Source organism: Anolis carolinensis, chromosome 3 (assembly GCF_035594765.1).
Source record: "Anolis carolinensis isolate JA03-04 chromosome 3, rAnoCar3.1.pri, whole genome shotgun sequence".
Taxonomy (NCBI): domain Eukaryota; kingdom Metazoa; phylum Chordata; class Lepidosauria; order Squamata; family Dactyloidae; genus Anolis; species Anolis carolinensis.
Genome location: NC_085843.1, coordinates 84,311,400 through 84,325,680, shown reverse-complemented (window position 1 = coordinate 84,325,680; position 14,281 = coordinate 84,311,400). Strand labels below are relative to the sequence as shown.

Sequence of the window (14,281 nt, the reverse complement as noted above, 5' to 3'; positions counted from 1 at the left end):
TTCTTTTTTTCCTGGGTTGGCTGGCTGGGTTGCCCATTGCAAGGCACTGAAGGGTTTTCCTTTAGAAATATTAAATCTCAACTCAATTACTTTGCTGCTTTGCCCCCTTCCTCACTACGTCAAATCCCCCTTTGCCTCCTTCCTCACTGGTTGTTGGGGTGTGCTGCTCACTCACTGTTTGTGATCCACTGCGTGTGTGCTTGCAGCACTACTACATTTCCAGCTGTACCACTGTCCAGACCAGGCTGTGGGGGGCATACCATCTGTTGCCTCCCACCATGTCAAATCCCCGACTGCCTGCTCCCTGCTGGCACCAAGTTCCTGACCTTTGCCTCCTTCCTTGCTGGTTGTTGGGATGCGCTGCTCACTCACTGTTTGTGATCCACTGCGTGTGTGCTTGAAGCCCTACTACATTGCCAACCGTACCACTGTCCCGGGCAGGCGTGGGGGGCATCCTCAGTTTCCTGGTCCTTCAGCACTGGCTTCAGTTTCCTGGTCCTTCTGTGCAGTCTTCAGACAGCTCCTGGAGTGGGGCAGGGGATGCCTTTTTGGGTGGCCCCACAGGCCGGACACTCTGTCTGGACAGCAGTGCAGCCGTGCAGCCTTCCTTCAGCGAATCAGTGCAGCCTTTAGTGAGCTGGTCCTTCCTTTGGCATTCCATTCCTGCTGCTGGTGTGGGTTTGGTTTGGTTTTCTTTTGGTTGATTTGGGTGCAGCTGCAGTATCCTTCCACTTGGGGAAGATTCCCTCCTGGGGTGGGGCAGGATCCCTGCCTTTTTGGCTGGCAGTAACATGTAGGCATTGCACCTAGGAGTTCACACTGTGAACTTTACACATGCACTGAGGCTGTCCACTGCCAGTGTCCATGGAATGGGCTCCTTCCTGGATGCCTGAGGAATCACATTGCGCATTGCAGCAGCACAGTGTGTCCTGTCCACCAATGTCCACCAATTTCACGGATTTTCAGCCACAAAAACAAAGTTTCCCAAGTAGAAGGACTTTCACAGTGAAGAAAACCCAATGGAACAGGAAATAAGACTTTCAAAGCGGGAACAAATTTCTGCAATTTTAAAAAAATGGTTTCTTATATATGCTATGAAAATTTGCCTTTAATCAGAGGATAAGGGAAATGTTCTGCAATTTAGTGAGCTAGCAGGGTTGAATGTGTTCTCCCATTGTACCAAATTTGGTCAAGATAGCTCAAAAAATGAGGGCAGGAGGGTCCTGTAAATTCTCCCCACACACTGTTTATTCATGACTGCGCATGCGCATCCGCCATTAACAAATCAATTCCGAATATTCTGAATTTTTGGAAAGTTCTGAAAATTTTGATCAAAAAAATTAGAATAGACTTTAGAAACGAAGTGCCAGCACCCCGCTCTAGAAGCGAGTATTGAACCATTTTTTCATGGATTGCACATGCCTATTGTTTAATCATGTCCTGCTTAAATCAAGGCTGGGCAATGACCATTTTTAGGGAATAATCCATCCAAGCCTTTTAGGGCATGTGTAGGTTGCCAAAAATGGGGAAAGATGGATTCCTCCTGCAAGAAATCAGAAGCCACCTTCTAGTTTTGGAAAGAAAAAACATCAAAGTGTTTTGGAGGTATTAAACAGTGAAACAGCACCCTACAACCAATTTAAAAAGTGAATTTCTCACTCCTGGAAGCCGTAAAGGTGGCAATTCCCATCATTTTGTGGTGAGAAAAGGGGCTTTCTTCAGTCTAGATGAGCTGAGGGCAGCAAAAACATTTTGCTCACCCCGCCTCTAAAAAATACCAGTTAACAGTGAGAGTATAGCTATTAAGGCATGAGTTATTTATATGATTTGATTGTAGAATAATAACAAAAGCACTTAGACCACTTCAATTTCCATTTGGTCTGTGGAAAGGAAATGCTGAGAACTGCTTTGTGTATTGTCATTAAGAATATTGGGTTTTTGTACACACAAAATCCTGTTGCTGTCTTAAGCATATAGTTCCCTTACCAAAGTAGTTAGATATATTGCCCAATCCAAAATGGCCATGTGCAATTCAAGGTTGTTGTGTGTTTTCCAGGCTGTATGGCCATGTTCCAGAAGTATTCTCTCCTGACGTTTCACCCGCATCTATGGCAGGCATCCTCACCACCTCTGAGGATGCCTGCCATAGATGCGGGCGAAACGTCAGGAGAGAATACTTCTGGAAGATGGTCATACAGCCCAGAAAACACACAACAACCCTGTGATCCCAGCCATGAAAGCTTTTGACAACACAATTCAAGGTTGTAGGGGTAAAGCCCCACATTCTGTTGTGCACTGTGCTTGAATGTGCATTGTAAATTCTTGTGCATGGTATATTTTTGCATTTGCTTGTATGACGGCACAACTCTCTAACAAGACAATTGCGGCATCACTCCATAGTGTAAAAAATTCACTCCACCCACTCCAAGAAGGATTTTGGCCAATATTTGCATATGATTTAGTAATAAACCTGTGATGTCTCAGGGACCCTTGCTCTATGACCCCGCAGCCATCATAGATCAAACTGAAGAAGATATGGGTTTTTTCCCATCTCAGCAAGATTCTATTCCATTCCAGATGTTCCCTGTTGACATTTTGGTGCCAAAGCAAAGTACGGATGCCCTTGAAACAGAGCCTGATTCCCCGGAAAGTGTTGTGTTTGATAGGAAGTCTTTTCTCAAAACACATCGCTCCCATAAGGAGTTTTTGAGATGAAGTGCGAGATTAGCGGAGAGAGAGGATTTTAATTAACCCGTTTCCCTTGGGAAGTATCGGGGAGGCAGGCATGTTGACACAGCTACTTTCTCTGGGAACAATAGGGGAGTTAAACACCTGTTGGGGAGAACTCTTGAACTTCCATAAAAGTTCTGCACTGAGCTCTCCCTATCGCGGTGTCAACGTGACTAATCCAAAAAGAACATCATCTCTTGTTCCTAAGCTTCTAAGCGACCTTTCGGTACACTTACTTACGAGTAGACCAGGAGTTGCGTTTTCACTCCTGTTCAAGTTTGGACCGCGTTTCAGATCCACCACGAATTACCTTGCCTAGCCTCGAATCCTTGTCTGGACTTAACTTCAAGAATCTCCCGGTGAATCCTTGCTCTTTCCCCACTCAAACTTCCAAAGAGTTTGAGTGTGTTTCGGTTATTGGATTGTAGACTTTGGACTTTAATACTGGACATATAACTTCATTTATTTGGACTATTTTTGATCTTTCCTAATAGGACAATTGCTTGACTATATACTCTGCATACTTTTGTTTTATTCTTTTATTGCATTAATAAAGATATTAGATTGTTTATTGGCCTCTGTGTTGGTTTCCAGTGCTCACGCAGCCTAGAGGCGTTACAAAACCCATGGTTCACATGGTGTGTACATATAGTTATGATACCTGTTCATTCAATGGAGGTGCTGAATGGAAAGGAGAATGCCTCACTAGAATCCTAGAATTGGTGTGCTGTGTAATGGTTGCACTTTTCCCAGGGCTGTGTACCAGTGGTAAGGGAAGGCAGATAAAAATCTGAGATTCTGAGCAGCCTATTACACCAGTGCCTGACTTCCATCACAACTGCTATGCTGGCCTCCTTCCACAACCACCAGTGGTGACTAAGGACCTCATCATATGGAGGTCCCTAACATGGGTGACAGTGGGGGAATTCACCAAGCAGCATGGTAAATTCATGGAGGAGTGGGAGAAACTGTCGCCCCACACCCTGCATCACCATTTTCTCTATCACACAGGGGAAAGCATCATTATTCAGTTTCCCCCTGCACTGTCCCTGTTCTATGCAATGAAAACACAGGAGGCTTCCCATGGTATCAGGGCTCTGTCCTAGGACACTTCCAGGGCAGAGCCAGGATGGAGCCCTGCCGGAAATAGCCCTGCATCATATGATGGGCTCTGACAGTCTCCGTCCTGGAAGCATTCTAGGATGGAGCTGGAGCCCAATGTGATGAGGTCCACCATTATGTTGGTGCATCTTCTGGATAGGAACCCCGGTGGCGAAATGTGTTAAAGCACTGAGCTGCTGAACTTGCAGACCGAAAGGTCCCAGGTTCAAACCCAGGAGTGGCGTTAGCGACCGCTGTTAGCTCCAGCTTCTGCCAACCTAGCAGTTCGAAAACATGCCAATGTGAGTAGATCAATAGGTACCGCTCCGGCGAGAAGGTAATGGCGTTCCATGCAGTCATGCTGGCCACATGACGTTGGAGGTGTCTATGGACAATGCCTGCTCTTTGGCTTAGAAATGGAGATGAGCACCAACACCCAGAGTCAGACATGACTGGACTTAACATCAGGGGAAACCTTTACCTTTACCTTTTATCTTCTGGATACTGCCCTATAAATCCTATGAAGACATAAGTGGGCAGTGCTGACTGTGCCACACAGAGAGAGATCCATGGGTGACTTACCCTTCAGTTTTGTTCAAACAAAAGCTAAATTTTGGAAGTTTTATGCAGGTTTGCTAAAGAAAGCAAAAATATTTCATATCAGTTTAATGAACTTTGCTTTTGCTCAATTAATGGGCATGTTAGGATTTATGAAGATTAACAAGGCATCACCATTCTAGACCTAAACTTACTTTATGGTATATTGCAACTTTTCATTGCTTTTAGACTTCCATCAGGCATTTCCACCACTTTTTCCATCCATCCCCAAATTTCTAGCGTTGCAGAGTAAGAGACTTTGAAAATTGTTCACACTTAGAATTCCTAGCTTTGCTTTCCCCTTTTCTCTGAAAGCATATACTGCACTTATAAATGCTCAACTGAAGTGTTAAATTACCACAATGTTAGAAACTTGGAAACTTATGTAAAACTTTATTTTGGAGGGCAGAATTATTATCTGGGGAGTACAATACTCTCATTTTACCCCCTCTGTAAAGAAACATATGTGATGCTTACATTTTATGCTACATCAAATACATTTAAAGTGCTTTAAATTCAGTTTATAATTTTCAAAATATACCTATAATGTTACTTGTAAAAGCCATGTTTAGTGTGATTGTGTCACAGTAGTGCCAGATACAGTAATGGAGTGTATAAGGATAAACTTTGCCATATTTGATTTATTCAATTTCTTCCTGATGCTGCCTCCATATGGCTGACCATATGGAGGACTATTTTTCAAGCTACTTTTCTTCTAAGAGTATTGGAAGCAATTTTCACACTTTCGCTTACACAGCCTTGGGGGAATGGGAGTGAGTCAGGGCTGCTGCCTCTCACTACTGTTCCATGAACTGGAAAGAAAAAGAGAGCAAGGAGAAAATAAAACCAGCAAAGACATTTCTCCTGCCTTTCCGCCCCAGCAGGGTGGAACATTTCACCCATGGCCAAGCTCCATTGGTCTAAGAAGTGAGATTGACATAGGAATCTGCAGAGAATAGAAACAAAACAGGCCTACCTCTAGAACTTCCATCATTCTGTTGAACTGTGCCATCATGATATTATATTATGAAACTCTTTGGGAGTTTATTACACACACAACTTATTATTGAAGAGTAGTAGTTTACAAGGCAGTATAGAAGCATACTTTAAGAGGCTAACAATAAAACCACAGCATCCTCCCTAGTATAAAGCCAAACTTACTACTATGCTTTGTGATCAGACTGAGTTCTGTTGCCTGCAGGGAATTTTCTAAACATGGCGAAGCTGAGAAGGAGACCTTGTTTGTCATCATCCTCTAAAATCATCATAAGATCCAGCTGTATACTTTATGTAACCTTCGATCCTGTGCTGGAAGGGACTAACAAATAACAAACAGACAAATAAAAATAACAAATAAAGAGAAATGAAACAAAAGTTAATATTTGTGTCTAAGATTCAAGTTGTTGCAATATTTCCTGCTATTCTAGAAATACAATTGTTCTGTATATTTGGTATGATAGGAAAAACAGGCTTGGTTCATGCATACTTCCATATGATTGAGCCTTTCCTTTAAAAACCTCAAACCAAAAACAAACCATTTTATCACACCAGGGCTTTAAAGGAGGCAGCTCTGCATTGCTATAGAATTCTGGGAAATGTAGTTTACGGCAGGCCTTTTGAATTCTCAGCTACATAGGTTTTCTCCCTCCCAAATTACATTTCCAGAATTCCGCAGGTGGCAGAAATGTGGGGCTGCCGCTTTAAAGCCCTGGTGTGATTATGTCATCTGTGAAAAATATGTGAATATGTGAAAAAGTGAAAGCATGAAAGTAACCAATTATAAACCACTTGTTATGTTTAATTCCTTTTCTCAGTAGGACATGAATGATTCCTCACTTCAAACTAGGGCCCCATCTAAACTGCATTTCAGAATTCAGATTAACTGCATTGAACTGGATTACATGAGTCTACATTGCTATATAATGGAGTTAAATACAGGCTCAATCTACACTGCTATATAATTCAGTTTCTGAATTCAGATTATCTGATTTGAACTGGATGATAAGACAGTGTACACTCATATAACCCAGTTTAAAGCAGATAATTTGGGTTCAGAAACTGGATTATATGGCAGTGTAGATTCAGATGCAGTTAAACTGAATGGCAGTGTAAATGGGGCCAATTTCAATAGTCTTGACAACAAGCCTCCAACATTTTTATTTAAGCAGGTCTTCAGCTGTTAAATGGTTTTCACACATGTTTAATTCCCACACAAATAAATTGTGGGTTTGGTTTAGGTAAAATCTTCAAAGACAATTTAATGAATGAAAAAAATGTAAATAGACCCATAGAGAAGTAGAAGAAAAGGCTTTAAAAGAACAATACATTCATTTTAAATTTGACTGCCTGATGACCTCAGCACTTGGAACATCTGAGCTACATTCCTCCCTCCTAGCCATTTTTAGCCTTGTATATATTTTGTTCAAAATTGTGCACCATGTATCCCCAGTGAATTTGTTAGCACATTTTACCATACAAAACTACAGGACACTTACATCCTTCATCTGCATCTCTCTCTCACTCTCTCTTTTTGGTCCAGCAGTAAAGCTGCAGAAATGGGAGTCTTTCAGATCTGATAAATATTTCCAGGAGGCTATGTACCTCAAGCAACCCCTTACATTTATAATAGCATGCCATTCAACAATAATTTATGAAAGCCATGACATGGGTGGTTGGAGGTATTGCTGCAGTTGGTGACTCCAGTTACAAGGAAAAAGAATGTGGATTACCAAAAGGTAAGTTGCATCTTTAATTTATAATGTTGTCCCATGGATAAAGGGGTTATGCTGTATTTCAGAGTCACAAGCTTCAGTGAAGAAGAGTGGTGGTCAAACATGACCAATACACAGTTGATAAATGTGCATCTATCAAACCAAAATAATCATTAATAGATGTTAAGTCTTGCAAGCACAGATTTATGTCTTGACACATAAATGAAATGTAATAATAATAATTGTCAGAACCCTGCTACTAGAGCCTGGATGTGGCTCTGAGTTTCAGGGTCACTGACATTGATAAGACACCTGCGGCTCAGGACTCGGAGAAGAAACGGCTGCTGGACTTGGCGGGGAATTTGCGCGGGGTTTTGCTGAGCGGGAAGAGACTTTTCAAATGAGGGGGAGGGTATATAAAGGATGGTTGGCCGGAGCCTCCCATTCTTGGCTTTTTTGATGTTCATGTTTCCTACAGTAAAAGTTTCTGGTGATATCACAGAGAGTCTCGTGTGTTCATTCAGGAGCGGCTGTGGTGAGCTGACACTAAGCCAAGAATACGGACACCATCCCGCTGTAGCGGTGAGGTGTAACATGCAAGTGGAGGATGAAGAGCTCTTGGGCGCAGGAGGAGGAAGGTCGGAAAGGGCCACTCCCGAGCCGGACGCTGAGTTCCACCAGCTGGCGGCCCTGGCGTCATCCACCGCTTATGCCCAGCCAAATGGGGTAACCCAGAGGCGTGGAGTGGTGCGGGGAGACAGCACCGGAGGAGAGGAAGGTTCACCTTCCCCAGGCCCACAAAGGATGGTGTTTCTGGAGGAGAGGATGTCGGCGATGGAGACCACCCTGGCAGTGATGTCGAGGGCGATGGAGCGCCTGGCGTCTTTGGCGGAGCCAGAGAGAGGAAGGGAACTTCGGGCTGGCTCAATGTGGGACGTGAGCGTGGGAAGCAGCCAGGGCTTTGCAGACCTCCCAGCACCGAAGGGAAGGGAAATGCGAAAGGAGCCCGGCGCCCGGCCCAAGACCCAAACAAGCCTGACGCGGGTGGAGGAGAGTGACGACGAAGGGGAAAAGCCTCCGAGAATCCCAGCTACGCTCCCAGCTGAGACCCTGGTGCCCCTGGCGAATGCCGGGCGTGGCACAGGGCCAAGAGAAGCAGCAGCGGGGCCCACTGGTCCGCAAGGGGGCTTGCGACGGGCGGAGAATTGGGGATTGCCACCACAGGGACCCCTACCGAGACGAGAGGAACTAAGGATCGAGTTTGGGGGAGAGTCCTCTGAACTGGATTTTTTCCTGACCACGGTGAGGGGCTATATGGAGGACAATGCTCACACTTTTAGAACGGAATCCAGCCGGATACGGGCCATTGGTGCAGTGTTGAAGAGGGGAGCGGCCAGCTGGTACGTTCAGCTGCACGCGCGGCGCGACCCATGTCTGGGGTCACTCCGACGCTTTATGGGGGCCCTGGAGACCCGTTTCCGAGATCCACTGGAGCAGATCCGGGCGAGGGAGAAGTTGAAGACCGTCTCCCAGGGGCAGAGGTCGGTATCAGAGTATGCGGAGGAGTTCCAATGCCTCGCCGAAAAGGTGCCGGAATGGTCTGCAGTAACAAAGATAGAACTCTTCAAAGAGGGTCTCAGGCGGGAGATCCTCTCCTGGGCGGTGCATCGTGATGAGCCTGACACACTGCGCGGATGGATTCAGCTGGCGGGGCGCGTCGAGACATCGCTGGCCCAGGCGAGGAGGCACCGAGGAGGGCTACAGCAGCGGCCGCAGATGAAAGAGGGGAGCCGGAAGGAGGGATCAACCCCAGCCGGGAGGAGAACGGAGCCGACAGGGAACGTGAGCGCCAGCAGGAGTGGCTGCTTCGTGTGCGGCCGGTTGGGCCACAGGGCTGCCGAGTGCTGGCAGAGGAAAGGGGAAGGCGGAGGCCAGCTCAAACCAAGAGCCGTGGCAGGAAAACGCGCCGAGGAAGAACCACCGATGAGGCACCACTCGGGGGGGTTGGTAAGTCAGGACAAAGCTATGATAGTGGTCCCCATTCAGCTTGAAAATGGCAGCAAACAAGCAACCTGCAAAGCATTTGTGGATTGTGGATGTTCCAGGAACATCATCTCCCCTGAATTAGCCGAGGGATTGGGATGCGAAAGAACGAACCTAGAATCCCCAATAGCTTTTTCGCAGTTGGACGGATCCACAGCATCGGGATCGTTAGCTAAGTACAGTGCCGAAGATGTAAAGTGTAAGATAGGGAGTTGGGAAGGAAAGGTGTCATTTGTGATATCACAAATAGCCAGCTATAATGTTATACTAGGCATGCCGTGGCTGGGGCAGGCCAACCCGCAAATCAACTGGGAGGATAAGAGCATGATCTTCAGGATGGATTTGGAAGAAGGGAGCCAGGAAGTTGAGAGGGAGCCAGGGAAAAGGGGGGAGGAAGACTCTATCAGAATAGCAGAACTGGCAGATAAATTACCCCCAGAGTATCGGGATTTTGTGGACGTGTTTGATGAGAAGGAAGCAGACAATTTCCCACCGAAGCGGAGAGTCGAAGTGAAAATAGAGCTAGTCCCAGGAGCAGAGCTTCCCAAGGCAAAAATATACCCGATGTCAGCTAGGGAAAAGGAGGAACTGAGAAAATACATTGATAAAAACCTAGCGAGGGGTTTCATAGAGCCTTCAAATTCCCCTCTAGGGGCGCCTGTGTTGTTCAGGCGGAAAAAGGACCAAACGCTGAGGCTCTGCATTGACTACAGGGGCCTAAATGCAATCAGTACTGTAAATAAATACCCCCTACCCTTAGTGAAGGACTTGATCGCCCAATTATCGGAAGGACAGATATTCACTAAATTGGACTTAATTGAGGCCTACCATAAATTGCAGATCAAACCAGAGGACAGGTGGAAGACGGCCTTTTCCTGCGCATTCGGATTATTCAATTATCGTGTGCTCCCCTTCGGTTTGTGCGGGGGAGGGGCCGCGTTCATGCAATTGATCAACGAAGTATTGCATCCATTGTTGTACAAGGGAGTCTTTATTTTTTTAGATGACATATTGATAGTGTCTCGAACTAAGGAGCAACACGTAGAACTAGTCAGGGAAGTCCTACAAAAGTTGAGGGAAGCGAAACTGTATGCGAAGCTTGCCAAGTGCGAGTTCAATAAAGACCAGATAGACTTTCTGGGGTATAGGATTTCCTCCCAGGGAGTGGCGATGGACCCTGCGAAGGTGGAAGACGTGAGGGGGTGGGGAGCCCCCAAAACACGGAAGCAGCTGCAATCCTTCCTAGGGTTCGCAAACTTCTATAGAACATTTATCAAGGACTTTGCGCGCCTCACTTTGCCATTAACGGATTTGTTAAAAACTAAAGGCAGGGGAGAAACAGCCAAAGTGAAGGCCCCAGGGGCCAAACTGACATGGACAATAGAATGCCAGGAAGCTTTCGAAGCCCTTAAAAAGCGTTTTACTGAGGAACCTGTCCTACAGCACCCTGATATGTCTAAGGCCTTTGTACTACATTGCGATGCGTCAGACCGGGCATATGGGGCAGTTCTGCTGCAGAAAGACGAGGGGGGGAACCTGAAGCCATGTGGCTATCTGTCAAAAAAGTTTAGCGATACAGAAAAAAACTGGCCGATTTGGGAGAGAGAAGCCTTAGCGATCCTAAAAGCACTAGAGTGCTGGAGACACTTTCTGGAAGGAAGTGGAACACCGTTTGAGGTGTGGACTGATCATAGAAATTTACAGTATCTAAGATCCCCTCGTAAACTATCAGCGAAGCAAATTAGATGGGCCCAATATTTCAGCCGTTTCGATTTCAGACTCAGATTCTTCCAGGGGAAACATAACATACTCGCTGACGCTCTCTCTCGGATGCCTCAGCACGGGGGAGGAATTCAGGAATCTGAAGGGAGCCTGTTCCTAGATAAGCAGTGGGGCCTGGCAGTACTAACTCGAGCACAAGCGGCCAAAGAAAACAAACGTACTGCCATTTCCACGGGGGGAGGAGAAATATGGGAGGAAGAGTTGAAGCGAGCGTATGGAATGGACAAATGGTTACAAACTAACAAAGAAAAGGGAGAATTGTGTGGGGATTTGGTGTTTGTAAATAAGAAATTGTATATTCCTGAATGTTTAAGACGAGAAATGTTAAGGAAGTGCCACGATAACAAGGGTGCGGGTCATCTAGGCCCCACCAGGACTATTAAACTGTTGGCCAAACAATGCTGGTGGCCCGGAATGAGGAAAGACGCCAGGGGGTACGTCACGCAGTGTGAAGTATGTGCAGAGGGAAAAACACCACCGGGAAAGCCCCAGGGGCTATTGCAGAAGGTGGTGGAGCCCATGAGGCCATGGGAATGCGTGGCCATGGATTTTGTAGGCGAACTACCCCCCAGCAGAGGCCACAGATACATTTGGACAATATTGGACCTATTCTCAAAACAGGCACACTTTGTGGCCCTGCCAAAACTCCCCTCAGCTGAAAAACTTGCTGATTTGTATGTGAAGCATGTATATCGCCTACATGGGTGTCCCGACAAAATAATTAGCGACCGGGGAGTCCAATTTACTGCAAAATTTTGGGGAAAATTCTTACAGCTGTTAGGAGCAGAAAGGAACCTGAGCTCGGCTTTTCATCCCGCAACCAACGGGGGAGTCGAACGCACCCAACAAACACTGTGCCAATTCTTGAGGATGTACACCAATTATAGACAGGATGATTGGGCGGACCTTCTACCGTTTGCTGAGATGGCTTTTAACGGGGCCGTACATTCGGCCACAGGTCGTGCCCCATTCGAAATAGTATACGGACAGGAGGTGGCACCTTTCCCCAGGCTACCCGAGTGGAAGGAAGGAGAGGGCCAGACCGACAAGGAATGGCCGGCCAAAATTAAGCAAGGGTGGCAGACCGTGGTGGAGGCATTGCGGGAAACACAAAAGAAGTACAAGCTCTTTGCAGATCGTAGGCGCCGAGAGGGGGACAAATTGGGCGAGGGGGATCTGGTTTGGCTGAGCACAAAAAACCTGAAATTGGGGTTCCCATCTAAAAAATTGGCTCCACGCTATATAGGGCCGTTCAGGGTAGCAAAAAGAATAAACGAAGTGACCTATGAGCTGAGGCTACCCAAGGACCTAGGAAAGGTACACCCGGTATTCCATTGCAGCCTGTTAAAAAAGTATAAAGGAACTCTGGACAGCGGAGAACAATAGTTGTATTTAATCTTTTCCTTCCAGGACGAAGGGGAGGAGGACGCCATGTCAGAACCCTGCTACTAGAGCCTGGATGTGGCTCTGAGTTTCAGGGTCACTGACATTGATAAGACACCTGCGGCTCAGGACTCGGAGAAGAAACGGCTGCTGGACTTGGCGGGGAATTTGCGCGGGGTTTTGCTGAGCGGGAAGAGACTTTTCAAATGAGGGGGAGGGTATATAAAGGATGGTTGGCCGGAGCCTCCCATTCTTGGCTTTTTTGATGTTCATGTTTCCTACAGTAAAAGTTTCTGGTGATATCACAGAGAGTCTCGTGTGTTCATTCAGGAGCGGCTGTGGTGAGCTGACAAATAATAATAATAATAATGATAATAATAATAACAACAACAACAACAACAACTTTATTTTTATACCCCGCCCCATCTCCCCGAAGGGACTCGGGTGGCTTGCATCAAAGTTTTACTTTATGACCACCTTGTTCTTTGCCTCAGAAGGTGTCTGTGTTATGCCACAGGGATTTTCCTGATGAGCACAAATCTCTATTTTATTTTATTTTTGAACTATGGCTAGTGTGGCACCAGAGAAACTCATGGGACATTTAATAATGTCTCTGATGCCCTGGCCAGAAGGCACAGAGAATTATCTCAAACATATCTGAAACTGGGCTGATAAGTTTTGTACCAGTGTATGCTGAACACATGAAGGTTGTGAGTAAACGAAATATGTTATATTTCATCAAAGTCTGCTTCATTTTTGTCTCTTGAGTGCATGATATAAAATAAGTTGTTTTATGGGAGAGTATATATTTTTGAGCAACTGAAAACACTTCTAAAGCTCTGCTGTTTTTATGCATTGGCAAATCTCTGTTTTCCTAAGAGATCAGAGATAACAGGTTATTCAGTCTAACAACTGAAACCATTTGCCTTGCATAATTATATCTGGTTGTATACCACAAGAGAAGATTATACTCTAAAGGGTTTTTGGCTCTTCTCTGAAAGGTCATGCTTTTCTTAAAAAGTTATGATCTCCAAGAGGTGTTTCCCAAAAGGTTATAATTGCCATTTCCCAAAAGTTTTGTGCTACCATTCATGATAGATTTTGCTATAAATAAACTATGGTGCCACCTTTCCAAGTCTTTCAAAAACTTACTTTTTTAGATGACATGTCCAGGCAGATTCCTCAGCCAGCATGGGTGATAACTTTCCCAAGCTGTTCTTTTTCATATTGTCGAGGAAGGGTTACAATCATGCACATTTCGACTTGGTATGAGCTGAGGCTCCAAGGAAATGCTTACAGAAAATCTATAAATTAGGGAGATTTTTCATGCTCCAGAAATTTGACCGTGACACTGCAGATGTATGTAAGGTTTCTTGCTTTGCATGATATTCTTACAATATAATTGGTTTCTCTCTCTCAGAAAATTAAAGGCTCTATGACTGCTCAAAGCAGTGGAAATTAAAGGGACTACAGAGAAAAAAGCTGCCTTTTTCACTACAGTTCCCAGAATTCTCTGTACAGCTGGGCCGACTGGAAAATAGGCACCACTGCTGACAGAAGAAGATAAACAGGGAATAGTAATTTATTAGATATCAGCTTCATCGTTTTCTGTATTCTGGAGTGCATGAATGTTTTCTTAACTGAATCAGGAAGTACCACATATACTCATATATAGGTCAATCTCATGTATATGTCAAAGCAGGCTGGGCTGTGGCACAGCTGGTTAGTAGCCAGCTGCAATAAATCACTACTGACCGAGAGGTCATGAATTCGAAACCAGCCCAGGTGGGATTGAGCGGCAGACCATTAAATAGCCTAGCTCATCATTTACCTAAGCAACCTGAAAGACAGTTGCATCTGTCAAGTAGGAAAATTTAGGGACCGCTTATGCGGGGAGGCTAATTTAACTAATTTACATCACTATTAAACCATGC

General features: G+C 45.4%; 1 long non-coding RNA gene across 1 annotated transcript; it reads right to left on the bottom strand.

Annotated features, from left to right (window-relative positions):
- Positions 1-4,806: 4,806 nt before the first annotated feature.
- Positions 4,807-14,001, bottom strand: LOC103278353 (uncharacterized). The gene is made up of 3 exons (XR_505986.2): positions 13,500-14,001; positions 5,590-5,746; positions 4,807-5,240 (listed from the first exon to the last, which is right to left on the bottom strand). It is a non-coding gene; the product is annotated as an uncharacterized LOC103278353 (long non-coding RNA).
- Between the last annotated feature and the right edge of the window lie 280 nt (positions 14,002-14,281).